At 36.9% G+C, this 24,582-nt stretch overlaps 1 protein-coding gene across 6 annotated transcripts in view; it reads left to right on the top strand.

Moving 5' to 3' along the window:
* Positions 1-2,889: 2,889 nt before the first annotated feature.
* The window catches only part of LOC6539265 (sialin), an 87,206-nt gene continuing 65,513 nt past the window's right edge, over positions 2,890-24,582 (top strand). The window contains exons 1-2 of one of the 6 annotated variants that reach the window (XM_039371346.2): positions 2,891-3,152; positions 3,278-3,303. The gene's annotated coding sequence lies outside the window, so the exon portion shown is untranslated. Of the gene's footprint in view, positions 3,153-3,277; positions 3,304-3,605; positions 3,650-24,582 lie in introns of those variants that run through there. The other 5 variants (XM_039371345.2, XM_015189729.3, XM_015189731.3 and 2 more) reach the window with 5 other exon arrangements.

Below are 24,582 nucleotides of genomic sequence, written 5' to 3'. Positions count from 1 at the left end.
TTGTTTCCAAGAGTGAATGCACTTGAATCCAAGAGAAATCCAAAGACAAATAAAGTCACCAACTCCAAAGCTTTCTCTTTTCATATGATCAGAACCCTAAAGTCTAAAGTCCATTTTAGAAAAGCTCGAAACCGAGGCTTGAACGTCAATCAAACCAGTCACGTCTAAATAAAAATATTGTAATCATTCAGTAAAATAAAAATATATTTTTTTTACATATGAGTGTTGCGATTATTCATCAATTTCAATAATTAAAGTTTAATTTAAGGTAGCGATAATTCATTAACTTTATTTCTTGTGATAGTCAATTCAGGTTTCACTTTCAGCATAGGGTAGAACTTTTTCAAAAATTTTTTAGGCTTTTGTTAAGCTTCCATGACAAAAAAACACTATTTATTTATTATTTATTAACCCTCACGCATCATTTCCATCGGTGAAAGATCGATCACTCGACGGTGGCTGAAAATTAATTGCGGTTCTCGGTCTAAACGAAAGCGACGAGAAATTTTCTTTTTTTTACCCCATTCTTTAGATTGATAAGGAGAACTTTACAATTTACTTAAATTTGATTAAAAATTACTTAAAAAATAAAAAAAAAATATTTGTTTTTGTTTCATATAATCCAAAAGACAGTTCCTCTCATTATTCTCGGATTCTAGTTTCAGCAAAAGTTCACATATAGAATTCGCGCATACACAGCTGTCGGACGACGGACGTTGCCTTTGGCCACTGATCGGGTCTACTCTTTGGTTAAGTTCACTACCGAATATAGGTTAAGTCCGTAAGGGCACGCAAGTCATTTCAGGGTCAAATATTTAAAGCCGCACGGCGTAGCAGGCCATTGAAGAATGTTGCGCAGCCGTGCTTGTGGCCGATTTAACTGCACTAGAAGTTTTTAAAAATGCCTCTGTTCGCTTCCTAGCCGGCCATGCCCCGCTTAGGGGTGCTTCTCGGGATCCGAAGTCAATTCCTCTTTGCTGGGTTCAATCACCCAATAACCCAAACGCTTATTCCGAAATTACCCGCAGAATTAATGGTTCCGATGAAAAATTAGGGGGTGTCCCAGGTCTAACCTCTCGTACTTGAGTACTGGCCGACGCCAGACAGTAAACTTGCCACCTTCGATGGCACTTGTTTCCGTGACCTGGACAAAAACAGAGATACGCATTGTACACATACACAGGCAGTTTTTCTCTATTCACTTGAATTTGCTTAAGCTCCGGCTAAACCCTTTTCTAACCAAATATTTATCTGGTCGTGGACTTAAAGCTTATTGAAAACTTTGGATGCGGAGGAAGCAACTTAAATGCTTATACACTTCACCGGTTCTCGATTTAGAAAATAAATTTAATACGGAAACGGACGCAGCGACTTATGTTCAGGTTCAGCAGCAGCGAAAATTTCCTAATTGGGACCCGAGCTTACAAAATCTTCACGAACGAAGCTATGAGTTATCTGTAATATTTGCCCAAAAGTCTGTCAGACCGAAAAAAAAATGCAGCTCACGAATTTTATGCACGCCCGACTTGGGAATAGCGAAAAAGGTTGCCTGCGTTTAAGCTGAAACACGTTTGCGTTATTTCATACGCCCAAAGCTTTGCTTAAAGCTTTTATTATCTGTAGCATGCTTCTGGACCCAAAATTTAGTTCGCGGCTATTCATTTGGCATCCCAACAACACACGCACTTTACCCTATGCCAATCCTTAAACCCCGTGGACATTGTCCAACAAATGCTAACAAAATCATATTTTGTGTATTCGTCATTACTTTGTTGGCGGTTAAACAGCAATTGATTTAATTTTCGTATGCACGCGTCAAACCGTTTGCTGAAGCTTCACAAATAATTCTCGTGTGATAAGGAATTGAACTCCACTAATGTACAGTGCTCGAAATCATAATAGAGCGTCTCTGATTTGCCAGTCGTGCTCGTGGGCACCACCATATTATTATAAGCTTATGCTTATACATGTATCATGGGCCGGCCACACTGTATTACAACGCTACACCAAAAACGAATAGGGAAACTTCGCCATGCCATATCTGTTTTTAAACACTTATTACATTTTTCTTAAATTTTTTTTATTTTTCTTTTACAATATTAGCCCATTGACTGGCCGATTATGTTGACGTTAACTATTTTTATATTGGTGCATAAAGTTTTTTCAATTCACATTTGATTATTTAGTTATTTTCTTAGAAATGAATGAATAAATTAATTTAAGAACAATTTAATACTATTATTTATTTAAAATACGCAAAAAACGCCAAATATCAGATAGCCGTTACTCAGCTAGTGAAAGTACAAACAAGAAATTGGGAAGAACAATATTAAAATTAAAAAAAATTACAAATTTTTTTTAAAAGTGCGAGCGTGACAGTTTTTTTTGCGGTTTTTAGGCGTTATAGTGGGCATGGAAAACAAATTTTTGCCAAATCGATAGAAATTTACAAGGTTAACAAAAAAATTTAAAAAAATATATAAACATTTTTCAAAAGTGTAGGCGTGGCAATTTTGTACGATTTGTGGGCGTTAGAGAGGGCGGGGCAACATGGGTCTGCAGGCTTAATCTCAACTTTTTCGTTCCTGAAATCTCCACGTTCATACGGACAGACGGACGGACTAACAGGGACAGATCGACTGCGTGCTTAAATCACGAAATTTGATCTGTGTGTGCTCTATGGGATTGATATATTTCAAACTTAGTTTTATAGTCACAATATAAGACTATTATTTTATTTTTTAACGAATTTTAAGAATATAATGATATGAAACATTTGTATAAAGTCCCACAGTCAAAGTCAATTTCATATTTCGTTGTTCCATTTTCAACGGTTTTTAAAATTCAACACATTTAATTCCAATTTCGACAAGGATATTGCCGCTATTTGAACGCATGTTTTTGGGGAACTTTTACCAAGATGCATTTGATGTATTCTACGATACCCAATGAATGTACAATAGAAGTTTGTTTTAATATTCTATTATTTGCTCCGAGTCTTATGCATGCGTAGAAATACGTAGCAGTTTTGGAAGTATTTCTTTCAGAATAATTTTTTTGCATACATCTGAGAACATTAAAAAACTAACAACGCAAGCCCAAATGATCATTTGCATTTGTAAATGAAAAGACTTGAAGAAAACCCGAAAAAGGTAATATTCCCATATAAACAAGTCAATTATTAAATCAGTTTTAACTATGATCTGTGTAATTTTTTTAATACGCAACCGAAACTACCCAAACTGAACAACTAAACATTTTTTTAACAAATTAAAAGCGCTGCGAGGGAAACAATGCAATAAGGTACAGTAAGCCGAACAAATTACATTGCCCTATTGTTTGCATTGATTAAACAGTTGTGCTGGTTGACATTTAAAATAGTTAAAATTAATTAAGTTTAAAATAGTTATGTTTAAGCAACACTGCACTTGTAATCAAAAATGTATATGTAGCTTTATGCAGTGATTAACAGGATTTTTTCCAAATTTATTTAACTAGAGCTGTATTGACTAATCGGTTTATCTTTTTGATAACCGACCCTAGTGCAAAAATTTACCAGTCACGTTCCCGTTTTAGCACGGCAATAACAATAACCATTAGGATTCATGCAACAGCCTCAAAAACTTGATCCAGGAGTGCCCAGTTGGAAGTATGTACATTCACAAGTAGGAATTTACTATTTCATTTTGCTGGGCATGAATGAAGAATATTTCTTTTGCAATTATTCTGAAAACATTCCTTTTCAGAATATTTTTCGTACAGTTCTGTAAACTTTTCTCCCGAACAAAATAAGCTATCCAGAATACTTCTATACTTCTGAATGTGTATAATGATTAAAATAACAATTCATTAATTAATACATATTTTATTTTATTTAACTACCATATTTGAAATTCTAAAAGATATAATATAATTACATTAGGATTAGAATTAATAATTAACTAAGAAGCCGTAAAAAATTTATAATAGAAATTTCCAACTATGTAATAAAAGGCCGAAAAAAATTAAATGATGTATTGAATTTAAACTAAATATGCATAATTAAATTCAAAGTAAATATTTATAAATATTATTAATAATTTGTTACTTGACACAAATTTTAATGCATTCAGGAGAATTTTCGAATGTGTATACTATATACATAAAAAGAAATTAAAGTTTTTTGTGGATTATTTTATTTATTTATTTTTTTAGTATAATCGAAAGGTACCGGAAATACATAACAAGACTTTGAAAAAAATATATATTATTCTGGAGAAAAACAAGTTTAGGTTAAACTAATGACCTATAACTAACTAACTAAAAACATAAGAAATTGTGGCTTAAGGGTACACAATTTTTGTTGACAAAACGCATTGATTGATCTTATATTTAAAATCCGACTTACAAATAAAACAAGATTTTTCTAAATGAAATATTCTCTCTGGCCGTTCGCAACAGAGCGTTATTTTAAAATCCTAATCTAAATTTTACTGTTCAGCAGGTCAATATTAAAACTTTTAGATTTCCCACTTTTGGGGAACTTGGTACTGCCATAACCGTCGAACAAGAGACTTCTGTTACGGTATTTTTGCTTTCAAACATTATAGAAATATAAAGTAGCTGTTTCTCACGTTTTTATACCCGTTACTCGTAGAGTAAAAGGGTATACTAGATTCGTTGAAAAGTATGTAACAGGCAGAAGAAAGCGTTTCCGACCATATAAAGTATATATATTCTTGGTCAGGATCAATAGCCGAGTCGATCTGGCCATGTCCGTCTGTCCGTCCGTATGAACGTCGAGATCTCAGGAACTACTAAAGCTAGAAAGTTGAGATTAAGCATACAAACTCCAGGGACATAGAAGCAGCGCAAGTTTATCGATTCATGTTGCCACGCCGACTCTAACGCCCACAAACCGCCCAAAACTGCCACGCCCACACTTTTGAAAAATGTTTTGAAATTTTTTCATTTTTGTATTAGGTATGTAATTTTCTATCTATTTACCAAAAAACTTTTTGCCACGCCCACTCTAACGCCCACAAACCGCCCAAAACTGCCACGCCCACACTTTTGAAAAATGTTTTGAAATTTTTTCACTTTTGTATTAGTCTTGTAATTTTCTATCGATTTACCAAAAAACTTTTTGCCACGCCCACTCTAACGCTCTCAAACCGCCCAAAGCTGATACGCCTACACTTTTGAAAAATGTTTTGATATTTTTTCATTTTTATATTGGTCTTGTGAATTTCTATCGATTTGCCAAGAAACGTTCTGCCACGCCCACTATAACGCCTACAAACCGCCAAAAACTGTGTTTAAGACTCTCCTTTTCCCTTCCACTAGCTGAGTAACGGGTATCAGATAGTCGGGGAACTCGACTAAAGCGTTCTCTCTTGTTTATGTTCAAATATGTTCCTTTAATTTTAGATTCCCTTGATATGTATTTAACGAATATGTATTAATATATACTTATCAAATGGTGATACTAGTGTAAGACTTACAAAGGTCTTAGAACCGAATTCCAGTGAAGAAATGGCAGAATTTGGTTGATTTCTTACAAAAGAGCTGTGCTTTCTTTAATAAACATCAAGGATATAAACAGGAAACACAAAAATTACCATTAAATTATAGTTTTATTATGCGATGATTTTTATTTCCTTGAAGGAAGTTTTTCTAAAAATGTTGTATACTGTTAAAAATATTTATACCCGTTACTCGTAGAGTAAAAGGGTATACAAGATTCGTTGAAAAGTATTTAACAGGCAGAAGGAAGCGTTTCCGACCATATAAAGTATATATATTCTTGATCAGGATCAGTAGCCGAGTCGATCTGGCCATGTCCGTCTGTCCGTCCGTCTGTCTGTCCGTCTGTCCGTATGAACGTCGAGATCTCAGGAACTACAAAAGCTAGAAAGTTGAGATTAAGTATACAGACTCCAGGGACATAGACGCAGCGCAAGTTTGTCGATTCATGCTGCCACGCCCACTCTAACGCCCACAAACCGCCTAAAACTGCCACGCCCACACTTTTGAAAAATGTTTTAATATTTTTTCATTTTTGTATTGGTCTTGTAAATTTCTATCGATTTGCAAAAAAACTTTTTGCCACGCCTACTCTAACGCCCACAAACCGCCCAAAACTACTACGCCCACACTTTTGAAAAATGTTTTAATATTTTTTCATTTTTGTATTGGTCTTGTAAATTTCTATCGATTTAAAAAAAAACTTTTTGCCACGCCCACAAACCGCCAAAAACTGGCCTTCGCACTTCCACTAGCTGAGTAACGGGTATCAGATAGTCGGGGAACTCGACTATAGCGTTCTCTTGTTTTTTTATGTTGAGTGTTTTTTTTTTTTGTGTTTGAAAACGTTTGTCTTATATATTTTAATTGCAGCTGGATATTTCTTAAGCTATCTAGAAATATCAAAAACCATCGGTCTCTCGGTGTTTACATTTAATAAAACTTGAAATCGAGTTGGCAAAGTCCAAAGCATGTCAACTACAGAGAAAACATCAGAGAACGCTATAGTCGAGTTCCCCGATTATCTGATACCCGTTACTCAGCTATTGGAAGTGCGCAGGAGAGTCTTCAGCACTGACAGTTTTTGGCGGTTTGTGGGCGTGGCAAAAATGAAAATATATCAAAACATGTTTCAAAAGTGTGTGCTATCAGCTTTGGGCGGTGTCTGGGCGTTCTGTGAGCGTTCTTGTTATTTTTGATTACACACAGGTTTTAAACACACTTGCCTTTAAACGACTCAGCACTCTTAAACGACTAAGAATAAAAATAAATGAATCTATGTTATGAGCAACGTGTATGTACACGTCTGTTATTCGAATTTCAGTAGAATTGTCGATTTAATGTAAAATGTTGAACTTTCTGAAAGCTGACCATACGCTCACATGCATACATATGCCATATGTATGTACATACCTTCTTTTCTATCGTTTTGCTATAGGAATGTTTGGTTTCTCATCGCTTCTTGCTGCTCAAACACCTTTTTTATTTTAATTTTCTAAATCAAATAACGTGAAAAATGGCTCTTATATTTGGAATAGCTTGTTCTGAAGCCAGGAGAAGGCAGAAATTGGAGGGCTTGAGAAAATCTATGGCTGCCACCTTTTTCACTGTTTTAATTCCAATTACTTTTTTTACTGCACTTTGCCCATTTAGGTTCTTAAATTAAATATAAATTTTTACAAACAACACTTTTCCCCCTCCTTTTAAAAAATTAATAAATTCTTTTATATTTTATGAGTATTTTAACCTGCCTTTTTTGTTCCACCAACAGTAAGGCAACCTTCACGATAGCTTTTGCCGACGTACTTATCCGACCCCCAAATCGAAATTTCTTGTTGCCGACGTTTTGTTTGCCAAAGATATTTTAGGAATTGCTAGTGCCCTAAACTCCTCATTAGGTTCGTCCACCTCTTATTTATTTTGTTCACTACTATCTACCTCCATGGCCCTTCTATGCGCGTCTTCTAAACTATCTATGGCATTATACTTTTCAAAGTTGGCTGAAATAGCCTCCTCATTCTCTTTATAAAATTCCTCGCAATTTCTTTGAATTAAATCTACCTGTTCGTTTCGCCACGGAGAAAATAGCATTACTAATGATCCAAAATAGTTTACCCTATCTGTATTGATATTAAAAGGCCTATACCTAATAATACTAGCCTTATTTCTTTCTCCTAAATCGTCACTATTTGCCCTCTGACGAGAACTTCTACGGCTTTTCGAAAACTCATAATATGTTGAAAAATCGGCTAAACACAGGCCTTCATGGAAATCTGGTTTGTATCTATACAGCAATCCCTTCAAAAATATGTCAGTTGAATTCTGAGGCATATTTTGAAGGTCGCGTGTAGGTCTCAGCATACGAACTCGTTGTTCTGGAGGGAAGGTGTTTATATGAACGCACTTATTACTTGCTTCTGACAACGCTTTTCCCAGACAACAATATACGGCTTCCTGGGCAGATATCTCAGTGCCTAAAATAAACTTGTGACCAAGATACTGTAGCTTTTGACGAATGCTTGAATTGCCACTTCTAATATCATCGCTGCTTCTCGCATTAACTTCGAAATACCCCGTTGGGATTTGTTAATATAATTAATAATATAGCTACAGCAAGCAAAAGGGTCCAAAATTAACTGGATATCCATATTTGCCCTTTGCAAAAAAGAATGTGTTTATTATAAGCATTTACTTGAATTTCTGCAAATGTTCTCTTCAGAAAAATCTGTGGTTTTTTCAAACTAGACCTAATAGCATAAAAGTAGTCCTCGTAACTGAGACTCACATGGTTGTGAGAAAGAAAATTTTCAAATATGCTTAAATGATTAGCCATCTCCATGATTGCGAAGTAGAAAATCTCGAATTTTTTTAAAAAGTTATCGTGATGAAGAGAATTTTGTTGGTTCGGGAAGTGAATTTAATATTTCCGTCCGGGGCATTGGAGGGTATGGAATACCGAAACGACAAATAGATTGTCCCCGCACTTTTTTAAGACACGAATGCCCGTGCTTATGTTTTTGGTATTCCATATACGGAGCCAAATCTGGGTTTGTAACATCCACAGTTACAAACTGATCAATGAAGGCTTTTACACTACACATAGACTCTTTATTGTTTAAATCCACTTTTGGGGCATCTTTCAGCCAAAACATGCAGTGAATATGAGGCAAATCTCTCTGTTCAAATTCAACTCGCCAGTAATAAGTAGTAACGACCAAAGACACCCCCAGGCTTTTTCATAAGTTTTAAAACTTTTCTATATCTGTAATCGAAATATCTAGCGCACGTTACTGGGTCTGTTCTTATAAGGCGCGCCTTTTCCCTAAACTGCAAGTTTGAAGCTTTTTCTTCATTTATATTAACCCTATCTACATTGCGCTTGAACAGTACTAACAGCTCTGGCCACCTAGTTTCAGCGGCCGATAAAGTTATGAAAAAAGTTGGCAGCCCAAATTTGGCGAATCATGGCCATGACTTTTTTCTTGTCGTCTTCCCAGTGAGCAGGAGACGTGCGAATATCCCTAATATCCCTCATCATGACAAATGACGTTGCTGTAATGGCACTGGAGGTACTCCGCTTACGTAAGCAAGTTGAAATATTATTTCGAATTTTTATTAATTCCAACCTCTTATTATTGAAGAATAACTTATCAGTTCGACAACCTTGTCTATCTACATTCCTAAGTTCAGATCTAACTATGGTTGTGTAGCTTTCTGAAGATGGGCTTTTTATGCCACCATATATGCTAGGGAATGATTATTAGGTCATCGAGAATTACGTCGAGAGGCTTTTGGCCTTCACCTGGAGCTATTGTAATTCTCGTCATTCCTACATTATGTGTCTGGTTATTCTCAAGCAAAGTATTCTGATTAGAATTACGCGCCTCCGAATTTTCATCCTCCTGCTGGATGGCTAGTTGTCCCTCTACAAAGGCTACGTGAGCTTGAGATGCTACGAATGGAACAGTATCGGATGTGAAGTCAGAGATCCACTGCTCTTTAACTGACACATTGTGCTTTCTATAAAGCTCACTATTAAGTAAATACCTAATAGCGTCAGCCATTTTGGCAGGCCGTATGGTTTCTGCCATGAAATCATGTCCGTATTCCATTCTTCGTTTGAGGTGGAGCTGAATTAACTCTGCTTTATTGAAAGCTCGTGGAAGAGACGTCACGATATTGCTTACTGGAATAGGGAGATTAACAACTGCTCCTTTGATAGCACTTTGACGCTCATGACCTATTGACCTAATAATCATTAATGGAAGGCGAGGTGAAATCAGTCGTTCTTCCAAGGGAGTTAGGCCCCTCAAAGAGTAATGAATTTCTGGGAAATCTAAGCCATTTGAAATGGCCCTTTTGGGCTTTCGGCCGAATTTAATATTGCTGTGACAAGTTTTGCAAAACTTAAAAAGATTACCAGCGAAAGCAAGATGTCTTGCATTTTGGTATATCTCTTCCCTGAACTCGCAATGTTCTTCCAAATAAGACCTAGAAAGCTTTCTTATTTGATTGGGGAACCACAATCCTTTGCAACAACCAAGCTTAACATTCCTATTGAATGTAGCTATGAGAGCATCTATTTCAATAGGTCTGATTCTAATAGTCCTATTTTCCTGAGCTATATCAAGTCTAATCTCCTGACTTCGAAGGGCATTCCGAAGATTTTCTGATTGCCTATTAGCACTAAGGATTCTATACTGACTAATCGTGCGCTATGTCGAGCAAGTGTATTTCTCGCCTGCTCGACTATCCTGCGATCCCTACCAGCCCTAGCCCTAGCCCTAGCTCTGTTAGCCCTATCACGCTCTCTTTCTAACAAGCGTTCCTGTGTATCTCTTGTCAGTGCTCGACGCAGGGTATTTGCTTCTTGCTCACCCGCGCGGTACACGGTATCCAAGCGCCTTATTCTATGGTTGGCAGTGTTTTGTTCCTGCGCCATAGCCGTAGTCTCTATATTTGGTCGCCTTTCAGAACGACGTCGAGTATCGGCTGCTTGCTCAGCAGCTCGACCTAATAAAATATTTATAAATATATATATCAAATATTTAGAAATTTTTATTTATTGAACACAGAAAAAATAGTCAACAGAAAAATAATAATATAAGATTAAGTATTTAAAAAGGCTTAAGCTTTTATTATTATTTTAAATATCAATATAATTTAATTAATAGTATTAAAAGTATAAGTCCTTATAAAGACTAACGCTTGCAGCAAATGTATTTATACTTATTAAAATAATAATTTTTATATTTATATTAATTTATAGAATTTGTAGAGTAGATTAAAATTAACTTTGAAAAAAGCGAAATTATATTAAGTTAAGAAAAAGTCTATAAAAAGACTTAAGCTTAAATTATTATTATTAGAACCTACCTAACTAAATTAATAGTATTACAAGTCTTCAAAAAGACAAACTTTTAGTACTATTAAGATTATATACGCTGAGTAAGTATATGAATAAAAATATAAGAGTAAGCTTTTAAAAATGGGAAAATTTATAGAATATATTAAGATTGTGACAAAATGTGAAAAAAATAAATAATAATAAGTTAAAAACCCTTTAAAAAGACTTATGTCTTAAATTATTATTTGTTCAATATAGTATATTAATATATTATAGTATTATACGAGCAAGTCTTTAAAAAGACTTAAACTTTTAGTACTATTATGTTTATATACGCGGAATACGTACATATATGGATAAAAATATAATAGTAAGCTTTTTTAAAGGCTCAGTTCTTATATTAATATGGGTAGAAAAGCGTGGGCGATATTAGAATAAAGGAAAATCAACTACAAATTTGATACTCATCAGTAGCGTAAGGGGGTTGCGGGCTGCCCCGGGCCCCGCGATCAATATTTGAAAAAATGAAATAAAAATTAAATGAGGGGGCCCCTGACTTAAACCCGCCCCGGGCCTCAAGCGTTCTTAGTCCGCCACTGATACTCAGCACTGAGCGCAGCGACGAGACAGCAGCGGGCCAAACGGCAGCGACTTCAATCGAAGCAGCATCAGCACTCACGACCGCGTTGTAATTTAAAAATCTAATTTTACGTTAATGTATGCCACTTATTATTAACAAATCGAATCTTTACGTTAAAAATGGAGCTTAACACTTATTGGTTGGCAAAAAAACGTTTAGATCTGGAAAAATCAATTAAAAATCGCACTCGGCTCTAAAAAGATGTTAAGGCATCGTAAGATTTTTTCGATTTCGATTTGGGCCAAATCGTACGATTTTGTTTTTAGGTGCTCTGGTTTTCGCAAAATTTTTGCTTGAGAAAATCTTGAGCTGCCACCATTTTCACAGTTTTAATTCCGATGTTTGCAATTACTTTAAATTATTTACTTTACTTTAAATTATATAGCATTATTTATAAAGAACACTTGTGGCCCTCCTTTTAATCTTTTAATTCTTTTATATTTTATAAGTACCTTTATCTGCCTGTCTACGAACAGTATGGCAATCTTCGGGATAGCTTTTGGCGACGTACTTCGACCCCTTACCAAATCGTAAATTGTTGTTGCCGACGGCAACATTTTGTTTGTCAAATCTAAGGTGGGATCAAAAAGAAATTTTTTATAAAATAACTAAGTGGCAGAATGATATTGTGGGGATGTGGAATAAACATCAATAGACACCTGAGAAAACTAATATTTTCCCTTAGCAAATAATATTAAAAAATTTTACGAATTCAATTACCGGAGCATGGCTGAATATAATTAATAAATAAATAAATATATCGAAAAGCAATCTAAGTTGGGGAAAATGGAAATATTTAAATGTTTAACTTTTAAATATTTTAAGTCGAAACGAAGGTCATATAAATATATGTTTGTATGACTTTATAACAATTGTGTTGTTCCCTGGGTACCAATTATTACATATTATTAATAATAAACGTAGAACTATACATATGTAAATTGTTGAACTTCTATATTATATATTATATTCATAAGAGCAACGCAATCTCTATTCCTCTTTCTATAGTTAAACAACGAAGAGATCCTTAGCATAAGATCAATCCATTAACTTCGAGTCGCACTGAAGGCTCTCTTATATTAATTTGTATACTCTCAACTGCCTGTGTGCAGTCATATTGTTTCCCACTTTACTTAGTTCTAACAAAGTACTCAAATGAACAGGTTATGGGCCCAGGCCATCGCGAGTAAAATAAACTGCAAAACTGTAAAAGTGAATATTTCTGAGTTTGTAGAATATTCTGGAATTTTCATATTGTCATTGTGAATATTTGTGATTCACAAAATAAGTTCGTCTATACATATGATAGACCAAATTAGATGATGCGTGGGCTGCACACATGAAAAGTGTGTTAATACATTCGGACTTATGGAATGTCACGTATGGTCGAGTCGTCAAAGTGGAAAACGATAGTGCCGAGAAAAAGGCGCTATTTGACGAAAAGGATGAAAAAGCCTTTTCGAGTATAATGTTATGTGTTAAGACATCGCAAATTAACCACATAAAGCATTGTGAAACCGCTAAAGATGCATGGAAAAAAAGGGAAAAATACAAACACCTACGGGACCAGCGCGTCGTATTTACTTATTAAAGCAGTTGTTGCAAATTAGACTGTGTAAAACAGACACTGTGGGAGCGCATGTGTCCAAATTATGACATGGTGGAAAAATTCAAAGAAGTGGGTTTTTCAGTCCAAGAAGAAATCCTAAGTCTTCTACTATTGTCAAGTTTGCCTCAGTCGTTTGAAGGTTTCTTGATTGCCCTAGAAAAAAATCTAAGCAAACGGTTTTTGGAATTCGGTCCACGAATGCAGCGAGAAGAGCGAAAATAAACGAAACGGACAAAAAGAACACAAGCAAGCAGCAAAAGGTAAAAAAAACAGTTACATGCTGGAATTGTGGAGGTAGCGGACACAAAGCTGCAAAGTGCAAGGCAAAGAAGAAATCGCAAGTGAGTGAGAGCGCAACTAGACAAATTGCCGAAAAACATGTGGTGTTTGGACTCGGGAGCCACTGCTCATTTGTGCTCTGAGAGAGCATTATTTAAAAATATAAGAGAATATAAAGAACGCATTCTCTTGGCTGGAAATAATTACATTGAAGCTGCGATTATCAGGAACAGGTTTTTTAAACTGGAAAAATTCAACTATGGAACTGATTAACGTACTGTACGTAAAAGACTTGCAATGCAATTTTATGTCAGTAACGCGAGCAATTGAAAATAGGTTCAAAGTAAAATTTGAAAATAAAAGTGCGGTTATCAAAAACAAAGAGAACAAAAATATTCTGGTTGCTGAGTTGCAAAATGATTTTTTTTTTTAAATGAAGCAAATGGTGCTAAACAATCATGTTTTGCGAACATGTTCAGTTTGAGAACATGTTAAATAAAGAAATTGTATATGTTTTGAAAAAACAAGAATTTAGTGGTACAAAAGAACTGTAATGTATCACGTGTGCAAAGAGCAAAATTTGCATGAAGAAGTTTTCTAGAGCAAGTGAAAGTCGTGCCACCGAAATGCTTGAATTGGTCGGTATGTACCATGTATGTATGTGCTCCTATTCAAGCTGTTTCCATGGGAGGTGCACACTATTTTGCTTTATTCATAGATGACAAGTCTCGATATGTGTCTGTGTTCTGAAGACGAGAGATGAAATTCTAGCAAAATTTAAAGTATTTGCAGAGAATCAGACTAACAAGAAGATTAAAGCCGTGAGAAGCGACAACGGGCGTGAGTAAATACTCAAGTAATGCATTTCAGTCTTTCTTGACAGAAAATGGTATCAATCGACAGTTGACGGCTCCAAACACCCCTCAGCATAATGGAGTGGCGAAACGCGCTAACCGAACTCTGGTAGAAATGGCTAGAGGTATGATGCTGCAAGCTGGTGTTGGTGATTGGGTATGGGCAGGGGCTATTAACACTGCTGCCTATCTACGCAATCGCGCCGAGACGTCTACTTTACCAGGAAGGACTCCATATGAATCATGGACAGGGAAGAAGCCAACTGTGTCGCACTTTTAGGTCTAGGACTGTCGTACTGGACAAAACCCAGAAAAAGAAGTTCGCTCCAAAAGGCCAGGAAAATGTTTTGGTAGGGTACTCTGAAACTTCGAAAGTTTTTTTTTGTATAATCCAAGCAAGCGAAACATATGTGTGACTCGGGACGTCATTGTATTTGAGAATGACCATTGGGACTTTGCTCGGGCCGAAGAAGATTCAGGTACTTCCAACGTTCAACTTGACAAGCTGAATGCCACTTTAGTTGACGTGTTTGATGAAGTTCAGAACCTGTCTAATAATCAAGACGATGATGAACCTTTAGGGAGAATCTTGCTGAAGAAGGAGCAAAGCTTTCCCCTAATGAACCTGAACCAGCTGAGGTCCTGGGCGACCAAAGAAAGTGTACACCGGCCTGCCTGGACGGCCACGTAAGCATTACAATATGGTCAATGCAATGTATGCTGAAGATGTCCCCGTCCCTACGAGTGTGAACGAGGCAATGGGAATGGATAATTCTGATGAATGGAAGGCTTCTATGCAGAAGGAGATAGACAGTCTTGAAGCCAATGCGCCCTGGACTTTGGGTCCCAGAGGGTCAAAAAGCCATCGGATCGATATGGGTGTTTGCAGTGAAGCGCGACAAGACGGGCCAGGTAGAGCGACTGAAATCTCGACTAGTTGCTAAAGGTTGCCCTCAGCGATATGGCGTTAATTTAACGGAGACGTTCTCTCCTGCAGCGCGTTATTCGTTTATCAAACTTGTCATCGCTTTGGCAGTGGAAAATGGTTTTATCATGCACCAAATGGACGTGTCGTCTGCCTACTTGAACAGTGATCTACATACTACTGTTTACTGTCAAGCAAAAGGATTTATCTATGAACAAGATCCGAGACTGGAGGCATAAGGATTGCTCAAAGGCAGTACATAGAGAGGCTCCTGAATGACTATAAGATGCAGGATTGGAAGCCAAACGTTATAACTCTAGAAGCCGGATTCCAAGTAAAATGTGACAAGGTCGATTACCAGAGGGTGGATAAAGTTGACTCTCATTCTATAATCGGATCCCTAATGTATTTGGCAATAACCACTCGGTCTGATATATTGCATTCTGTGACCAAACTGGCACAGCAGGATGCAGACCTACATAAGGAGAATGAAGCTGCTGCAAAGCGGGTGCTGAGATACCTACGAGGCTGACCTGAAGTCGCACTACGAGCGTACTGGTGTACCAGTACACTGCTTTGTCGACGGGGACTGGGCTGGTGATTCCAGCGACAGAAAATCATTCACCGTTTGGGTGTTGATTTGCTGCTGGTGCCCTTTTTACAAGGGCTTCGAAAAACAATAGATGGTTGCCCAAAGTATCACAGAAGCGGAGTATGTGGCACTCTTGACTGCGGCGAGGGAGGCGGCCTATGTGCGAAAGCTGATAAATGAGATGGATTTGGAAGTCTGCAGGTGGTCCAGATTTATGGCGATAATCAAAGCGCACAATGTTTAGTAAAAAATGGCACTTTCCATTCACTTTCCATTTAATATTAATATTAAATATCATTATATTAGAGAATTGTATAAGGAAAAGATAATTGAAATTAACTATGTTCCAACGGAAAACATGATATCAGATGTATTAACAAAGAATTTGAATCAAGTTAAGCATGAGAAATGTATTAAAATGATGGGATTGTATTTCTATAACTCTTTCTATCGTTAATTAACGAAGACACCCTTAGAGTAAGATCTCTCAACTGCCTGTGTGCAGTCATATTGTTTTCCACTTTACTTAGTTCTAATAAAGTACTGAAATGAACATAATAGGTAGCTATTTAGGCGTCGATTTTAAATAACGAATATTAAATGTCTTTGGTAAAAGTGACTACTAGATTTGTTAAAAAGTGTGTAACAGGTACGAGCCCCAACCACTATTAATTCGAACAGCATGTGATTTTTGCAGTGTGCAATGTTCAACACACGATAGTTTCGATACTATTACAGATAGCGTATGTCAATGTATTTTTTCTTAAAGAGAATTTTGTTCTCTTTACGATGATAAAAAAATATTTCTTGTATTTACAACAATGACGGTTAACGCTGCAAAATATATTAATATTTTGGAAGATAGTTTGCTGCCATCAATACCAAAACTGGCAGACTGTGGTGAATTCACCTTTCAGCAGGACGGAGCATCATCGCACACAGCCAAAACAACAAAAAATTGGCTTCAATATAAACAAATGGAGGTTTTAGATTGGCCAGCAAATAGTCCTGATCTAAGCCCCATTGAAAATATTTGGTGGCTAATGAAAAGAAAGCTTCGCAATGAGCCACAAAGGAACATTTCTGACCTTAAAATAAAATTGCAAGAGATGTGGGACTCGATTTCTCGAGAACATTGCCAAAATTTGTTGAAATCAATGCCAAAACGTATTAAATGTGTAATACAGGCCAAAGGTGACGTTACACAATTTTAATTTATATTAATTTGTTATATTAAGCAGCGTTCGAATTAATAGTGGTCAATTTTTTCTTATCTCTTAAGTCTACGTTTTGAATAAAGTACTCATATTTTTGTTGTTGTTGTAAATACAAGAAATATTTTTTTATCATCGTAAAGAGAACCAAATTCTCTTTAAGAAAAAATACATTGACATACGCTATCTGTAATAGTATCGAAACTATCGTGTGTTGAACATTGCACACTGCAAAAATCACATGCTGTTCGAATTAATAGTGGTTGGGGCTCGTAGAAGGAAGTTTTTTAAAAGCCGAGACGATCTGGCCATGCAATAAAGTTGAGATTAATCTAGTTAGTCTTTCCTTGACTGCAAACTTTAAACGAGATTTTCTCGAAACCATGTTTTTCACATTTGCTTAATGGACAATAAAAAGAACGAATGAACTGATTTTCATCATTAAGTTTTCATTTTAAAGAGCAAAAACATTGTTTTTATATAGACTTAAAAAAAAAAAACCTTTTTTGGACATTTAAACATTTTTTTATTACCCCAGGCATTACTTTAAAAAAATATTATATATTATTATTTAAAAAGAACTGTGTTCTACAAAGCGACTGCCAAATTTATTTAACTACTTGTGTTTTGGTATTAACAAATACTTAATAGACGACTATTGCTCACCAGCATTGCAGCAGAGGGTGGTGTGTTCTTTCCGAGCATTGGTAACACAATGCTAATCCCCAAAAATTTGGAGATACTACCATTCATTTGGTCTAAGTACGCTGCTTTAATTATTTCTGATTTTTTTCTTAGATGTTTTTCAAGAAATATATATTGCAATTTAAATTATTGGTTTTAATAAATTAAATTTCTTTCCTTTTGAAAGGTGTCCTAAGCCTTATGTTTTGAAGATAAAGAAATATACAATTAATATGCAATGGGCGTTAAAAAAAGTATTCGTCATTCTATAATTTTCTAAAATCATTGTAGAAGGCAGTGCATGTAGCGGCGAAGCGCACAAGAAAAGTGTACGAAGGCAATCACTATATACACAAATTAACATTTTTCTATGCTTGCTTGTAAACTAGCTTCGCTGTTATTCCTCGCCGCTCTCATAGCCGAAAGATTGTATTGGAAGGGTAACTGCCCTTCGTAGCCTGCTGGCCTAGGGACTCAGTCATAATATAATTTAAAAATAAATTTTAACAGTGGTAATGAGATGTAATCCCCGTTTCCAGACGCTAGATCCGTTGTCCACACGAGCCTGCGCCGCGAGATCGTTGCGAATGAGCTCTCCGATGCCAATTGACAGAACAATTGTCTTATCGAACGTCTTTAATCAAATGGATTTTTCCATTACACTCTGCTATTACGTTATTGCTCGTAAAATTACATGACGATGGGGAAAATTGTGATTTTCTTAAATGCTAACTTTACTTAGGAAATTTGATGACAAAGTGTAAAATGTTATTGGTTGGCTCCTTAAGCCAAACGTTTGCTAAATCTGCGTGGTCTAGGATATTTGGACTGACTATGTTGACAAGCATTAAGTTTTGCAATTCCATCATGATCATCCATTATCGACATTATCATTATCCATTATCACATTATTGTGAATTTTTGGCTGATTTCAGAATTTGATTGACTGTTGTGATAAGGTTAATAATCCGATCTTGTACTCTATTGTTAATTTCTATCTGTCTATTATCGGAACTGATGAGTTGAAGCTCAGTAAATCTGCGTCTGGTGTTTCTGTCACAATCTTCAGTGCTGATCTTAGAATATCTTCTAGCTACCCTGTGGTGTACGCGCAATGAATCGATAAGGTCTAATAGGTAAGGAGAAACACGCTGTCGATGTAGTTGGCCTCGTCAATTACTTGCTTTTTTTAGAAAAGATTCGTTTAAAAGCCGAAAAATTTGATGACTAATGAATAATATAGTTAATAAAAAATGCAGGGCAAATATGAAAACGTACATTAATCGTAAGCGGCCAACGTGGCTGGTGGGAAGTAAAAAAATACCCATCGATTTACACCTTTCTTAAAACCCGATGCTTTGTTTGAAAGTTTTTGGTTTAATACAGAAATATATTTTAAAGTTCCTGAAATCTGTATCTGTGCTAAATATCAATAAAAAAGTTTAGTTCTCCAACCTTTGAAATAAGCGATTAGTTTTGCGGGAACACAGTTATAAATTTAACTTTATCTTTTTACTACCAAAGCTAGCAGAGTTATTGCCAAGCCTTCTGTTGGTCTTTACTTATACTTTTGTTCTACCCACTTTAAAGACTATTTTTCCGGGAGTCCATTTCTTATATTGCGTTCTGAGCGTTCGTAATTGTATTACCGACTAACTGCTGTGGGTCGTTGACGATTTTATACATCCGCTGGCCTCATATTGATGACGGATTGACTTGTTGTATCTGGTGGTGGCAAGCTGGATCACCTCTACTGTGTCCCTAAAACCCTAATGTAATCGTGGGCGGCTTTAACGATGGTTCATTATCGCAGTAGATTACTTTTGCATTGGACAGTCTTTAGTTATCTGTAAGAGGACCGGTTTTGATTCATCGATAGTTCTTGAGGGTACTTACTGTACGATGGGGAATCTGGAGAACTTGTCGATGCAAATTAGGAAATATTTTTTATCTGTGAAAATAATGTCTTTGGTTAGCATTTCTTACACATGAAAGGGTATTGGCGAATCCCTGATCTCTTGTTTCAAAAGTTGTCTGTTGTTCACACTATAAATTAGTGCGTACACTTAAATCTTAAATCTATGCTTGTGGCCTATGACCGCGCTTATAACCTCCCGCGAGGTGCCGCGCTTATCGGCAATAGGCCGCTGCAATCGCACTTAAATGTAGTTGCCACTTATGCTGTAAAGTGACATGTTTATTGCAGCCCATAAATAGAAAATATTTATAGTTTGTCAACTTATCATGTCTAAACACATGTTTAGACATCTGTCGAATTAGACTTTCGCGCATTTCCTGCAATTTGTAACTATTTCGTTAGCCAGTGTTGAAACTTTGAATATTTTGGAAGTAATACTCGGAGTGTAACTGTTTAATGTTTTCTTGTGCCGACTTGTGAGCCCTTTTCTATCTCTTTATTTTGGATTCCGAAACCGATAAGGTCAAAGGCTGGTGGTCGGTAAAAATGTTTATGTCTTTAACCGCGTACTGGTAGTGCCGTAGATTGGCCCTTGCCCATACTATGGCTAAAAGTTCCCGTTCAGTTGTGGCGTAATTCATTTCCCTGTCCTTCAATGACCTTGAGCTTATTGCAATCGGACACCTTACTTGGGAAAGCCCCAAAAGCCTTTTTATGTTCGGGGTACCTGAGCATAAAGTCCGCAGACGCCAATATGTTGCGCAGCTTCTGGAATGCATGTCGCTGTTTCTCGGAAAATAGCTCTTGAATATTTTAGGTGCTGTGTCAACTGAGGCTTCCATTTTCCCCTTTGAGAATGTTTGAGATAGGTTTGCCTATTGATGTGAAATCTTTAATAAAGCATCTGTAATAGCTGGCAAGGTCCAATGACATTACCTGTTGAGGGATATCTTTTAAGGCCTTGACCTTTTCTAGGTCTGTCGTCGTTCCATTTTTGGTGACTATGAACCCTAGAAAGCTTACGCTTCTCTTAAAAAGAATTCTCTGCACGTATAATTTGGTGATTGGCAGGCTCTATCTAAAGTTAAAAAAATTTGGCTTTGACTTGGGCTCCTAATATTATTGTGATATGGCATATTTATCGGATATCGTCCTGTTTAACTTGCGAAAGTCTATTACGAATACGTAAATTCCGATTACTCTCTTCGTCGACGCTTTTTTGGGTTATTGTACGGCGTTATTTGTACATGCCACTTCTTAATAGTTTTTGAATTTTTTTGTTGGCGAAGCTGGCTGCCCCTATGTAAATGGTCCCTCATACAGATTTTTGGTGGAAGCCACCGCCGACGTCTTATGTAGAAGAAATCCTTCCTGGCCTGTAGCATTCTTAGAAACGCAACTGCACTGCCGCATCTGAAAAATCAACGTTAGTAAAGTTAAAATTATTTTCAATTTCTGTGCCCTAGTTAAAGCTAGTCACAGCGACAGTCTTGCTCTTTGTAAGAAGTCAAGGCCAATTATCCCATGGATATGTTGAAATACTTGGTAAAATGAGCCTTTTGTGATAAAGAATTTTTTCCTGATTTTTGTTATTAATTGAGTAAAGAAAAATACTGTCCTGCTCGATGACGTGCATCGGTCGCTGGTTACTATACGTTTTCAGATTCTGAATCGCTAGGGAATAAATTCTGATTTCTATAGTCAAGAACTGGTAAGCTCATCAGCCGTTTACCCAAAAAAAAGCAGTACTTAAGGAGCAACACAAAGCTCGTATTCTTTCTTACGTTGTACAGACTTTACAGAGTGTACGAAATGAATTAAAGTAACAATGTTTTGCAAAAAAAAAATTATATGCCATAATATATCTAAGGTTTTAAATATACTTAATGGGTTTCTTCTTCCTATTTATAATATTTTATTTAATATTTTTTAATACAGATTTTAAAGAAATTATTTTGGGAAGGGCTTACTTTTTTGTTCCTGCTGATGTGGGGTATCTTTCCTCAAAATGTTGCCTTACTGCCAAATTTGTAAAAACCAAAAGGTTGCTTAAAAGCCGAAAAAATTGAAGGACTAAAGAATGATATGGTAAATAAAATATGCAGGGAAAATGTGGCTGGTGGGAAGTAAAAGAATACCCATCGATTTACACCTCTCTTAAAATACGATGCGTTGTTTGAAAGATTTTGGCCGAATGTTCAAAATGAAAGTGCTATTTGTCTGTTTGATACAGAAATATAATTTTGAGCTACGAAAATTTGTATCCGTTCTAAAAATCTATAAATAAGTTTAGTTCTACCAACTTTGAAATAAGCGATTAGTTTTGCGGGAACACAGTTATAAAATGCCACATTTAACTTTAACTTTTTAACTACTAGGGGTAGCGGATATGTAAAGTGTATAAATATATATAAAGGCTGTTTAATACGCTATCTTTGCGCCCTACAATCTTTTTGTCATAATACTACAAACAAAAAGTTTAAAATTAAAGTTTTTCAGTTCCTTATGAAAGCACACCAAGATCTTTATCGCATGTTATTTATTCCTTGCGTGACTTGGGTTGAAGGTAAAGTTTAGTACGTTATCACGGCACCATATTTGAAAGCTACCTGGATCAGGTTCTTAGTCCAAATGACAAGAAATGTCCTTATACTGCGCATTTAAAATTAGGGGTACGTAATTTCTAGAGATTCTGCTTGGATCAGAAAAGTTTAGCCGACTAATCAATTCGGAACTACCAACTTCAACTTAGACTGATCCAAGCTACTTCCTAAGGTCAACTAGGGATGGTAAATTAATTAGCATTAGTCTACTGAAATAGCCATGTAGTATAGGGTTTGCATCCCAGTTTAGGCGCCGTAAGGTAAAATGTAAGAATGTGTTTGAGCCGATTTAATGCGGTCCGAGTGAACTACGTGTTGTGGATCCACGGTGGTGGCTCGAAAAAAAATATGTCGGTCGCAGTGGTCTAAAAGGACTGCGAAAAAGACGACGTGGAAAAATTCCTGGAATCTGAGCTCGTGGGATTTCGCACTATGGCCGGAACATCAAGTTAGCCGAGCACACGTAAACCATTGCGTACAGGAAGGGTCAGTTAAGCGTGGTGGCACATGCGCTATCAAGCAGACATCAGATACGGTGCAAGGAAGGCAAGAGAAAGAGGACAAAGCTGAGTCCATATGATGTTTATTCTGCATCCGCACAAGACCATTCTTCCACTTAGTTATTTTATAACATATTTATTTCTGAACCTACCTCATATTTGACAAACAAAATGTTGCTTTTGTAGTTCCTGAGATCTCAGCGTTCATACGGACGGACAGACAGACGGACGGACATATGGACGGACAGACGGACATGGCCAGATCGACTCGGCTATTGATCCTGATCAAGAATATATATACTTTATATGGTCGGAAACGCTTCCTACTGCCTGTTACATACTTTTCAGCGAATATAGTATACCCTTTTACTCTACGAGTAACGGGTATAAAAAGCATTATTTCAAATCAAAATAAAACTAGAGAGAACGCTATAGTCGAGTTCCCCGACTATTTGATACCCGTTACACAGCTAGTAGAAGTGCGAAGGACAGTCTTCAACACTGACAGTTTTTGGCTGTTTGTGGGCGTTAGAGTGGGTGTGGCAAAATGTTTTTTTGCAAATCGATAGAAATTTACAAAACCAATACAAAACTAAAAAAATATCAAAACATTTTTCAAAAGTGTGGGTTTGGCAGCTTTGGGCGGATTGTGGGCGTTAGAGTGGGCGTGGCAACATGAATCAACAAACTTGCGCTGCGTCTATTACTTCTGTATACCTAATCTCAACTTTCTAGCTTTTGTAGTTCCTGAGATCTCGACGTTCATACGGACGGACAGACGGACGGACGGACATGCCAGATCGACTCGGCTATTGATCCTGATCAAGAATATATATACTTTATATGGTCGGAAACGCTTCCTTCTGCCTGTTACATACTTTTCAACGAATCTAGTATACCGTTTTACTCTACGAGTAACGGGTATAAAAAGGTGTTTGAGCAGCAAGTAGGGATAAGAAACGAAACATCCTGATAGCAAAACAATATACTAAATTTTGCGAAAACCAGAGCATCTAAAACGAAATCAAAAGATTTGCGCAACTCGAATTTGAAAAAAAAATTACAATTACCGGAGCATGCCTTTATGTTTGGGAAGGTAGATTCCGCATAGAGCACGGGACGAAGATGTGGTGACCTAGAAGCTGTGCGTTCGTGACAACAAACTAAATCAACAGCAGCGATGTAAATGTTGAAACAAATCCCGGTGGAGCCCTGGGCAACAGTGTGTGCCCACAGCCACGGCGGAAACGTGCAAAAAACGTTTAGGGAACGCATAGTCGCGAGTTTTGGAGTCTCGAGTGGTGTCCCAGACAACTGCGTACAATTTACGAGCCGGGCGGTCAAGAAGTTCCTCAACGGCATGGGAATAAAGCAGCAGAGACCAGAGTCGGTGGAAGGAAACGCTTCTCATCGAAGGAGATCTTTGAAATAGTGCGGAGAAACCTGAAGAGCGTTATCCAAGACCAGGCAAAACACTAAAAAACGGAAAAGAATGAAATGGAAACCACGGATTGGTGGCGTTGTGTTGGCCAAAGAGCACCATTTGTCGAAAGTGGCCAAGGGATTTGCGGCCAAACTGGGTCCGAGGCTCGATGGTCCGTACCAAATTGTGGATTTCGCACCGCCAGTGATCTGTAAGATTCATCAGTGGCGTAAAGCAACATGATCAATTGGAAAATTATTTCGCTGAGGACAATCAAGGAGAAAGGAGGAGAAAGAAGGAGATGGCGATTGGATAGGACCAGTGACTCGGCGGCCTACCGGATCCTACCGGGGATCGCCCCAGCCTTTGATCAGGCGAGGCAAAATTGCACAGGGAGCGGGGAGGCGTCAGTTGGCGGAGAGAAGCGGAAAATGAACCTGCAAGTAATTTTCTCCTCGTCACCATGTGCTTAAGGAAGGCGGTCGATCG

This window comes from Drosophila yakuba, chromosome 2L (assembly GCF_016746365.2).
Source record: "Drosophila yakuba strain Tai18E2 chromosome 2L, Prin_Dyak_Tai18E2_2.1, whole genome shotgun sequence".
In the NCBI taxonomy this organism is placed as follows: Eukaryota; Metazoa; Arthropoda; class Insecta; order Diptera; family Drosophilidae; genus Drosophila; species Drosophila yakuba.
This window is presented reverse-complemented; position numbering and strand designations above follow the sequence as displayed.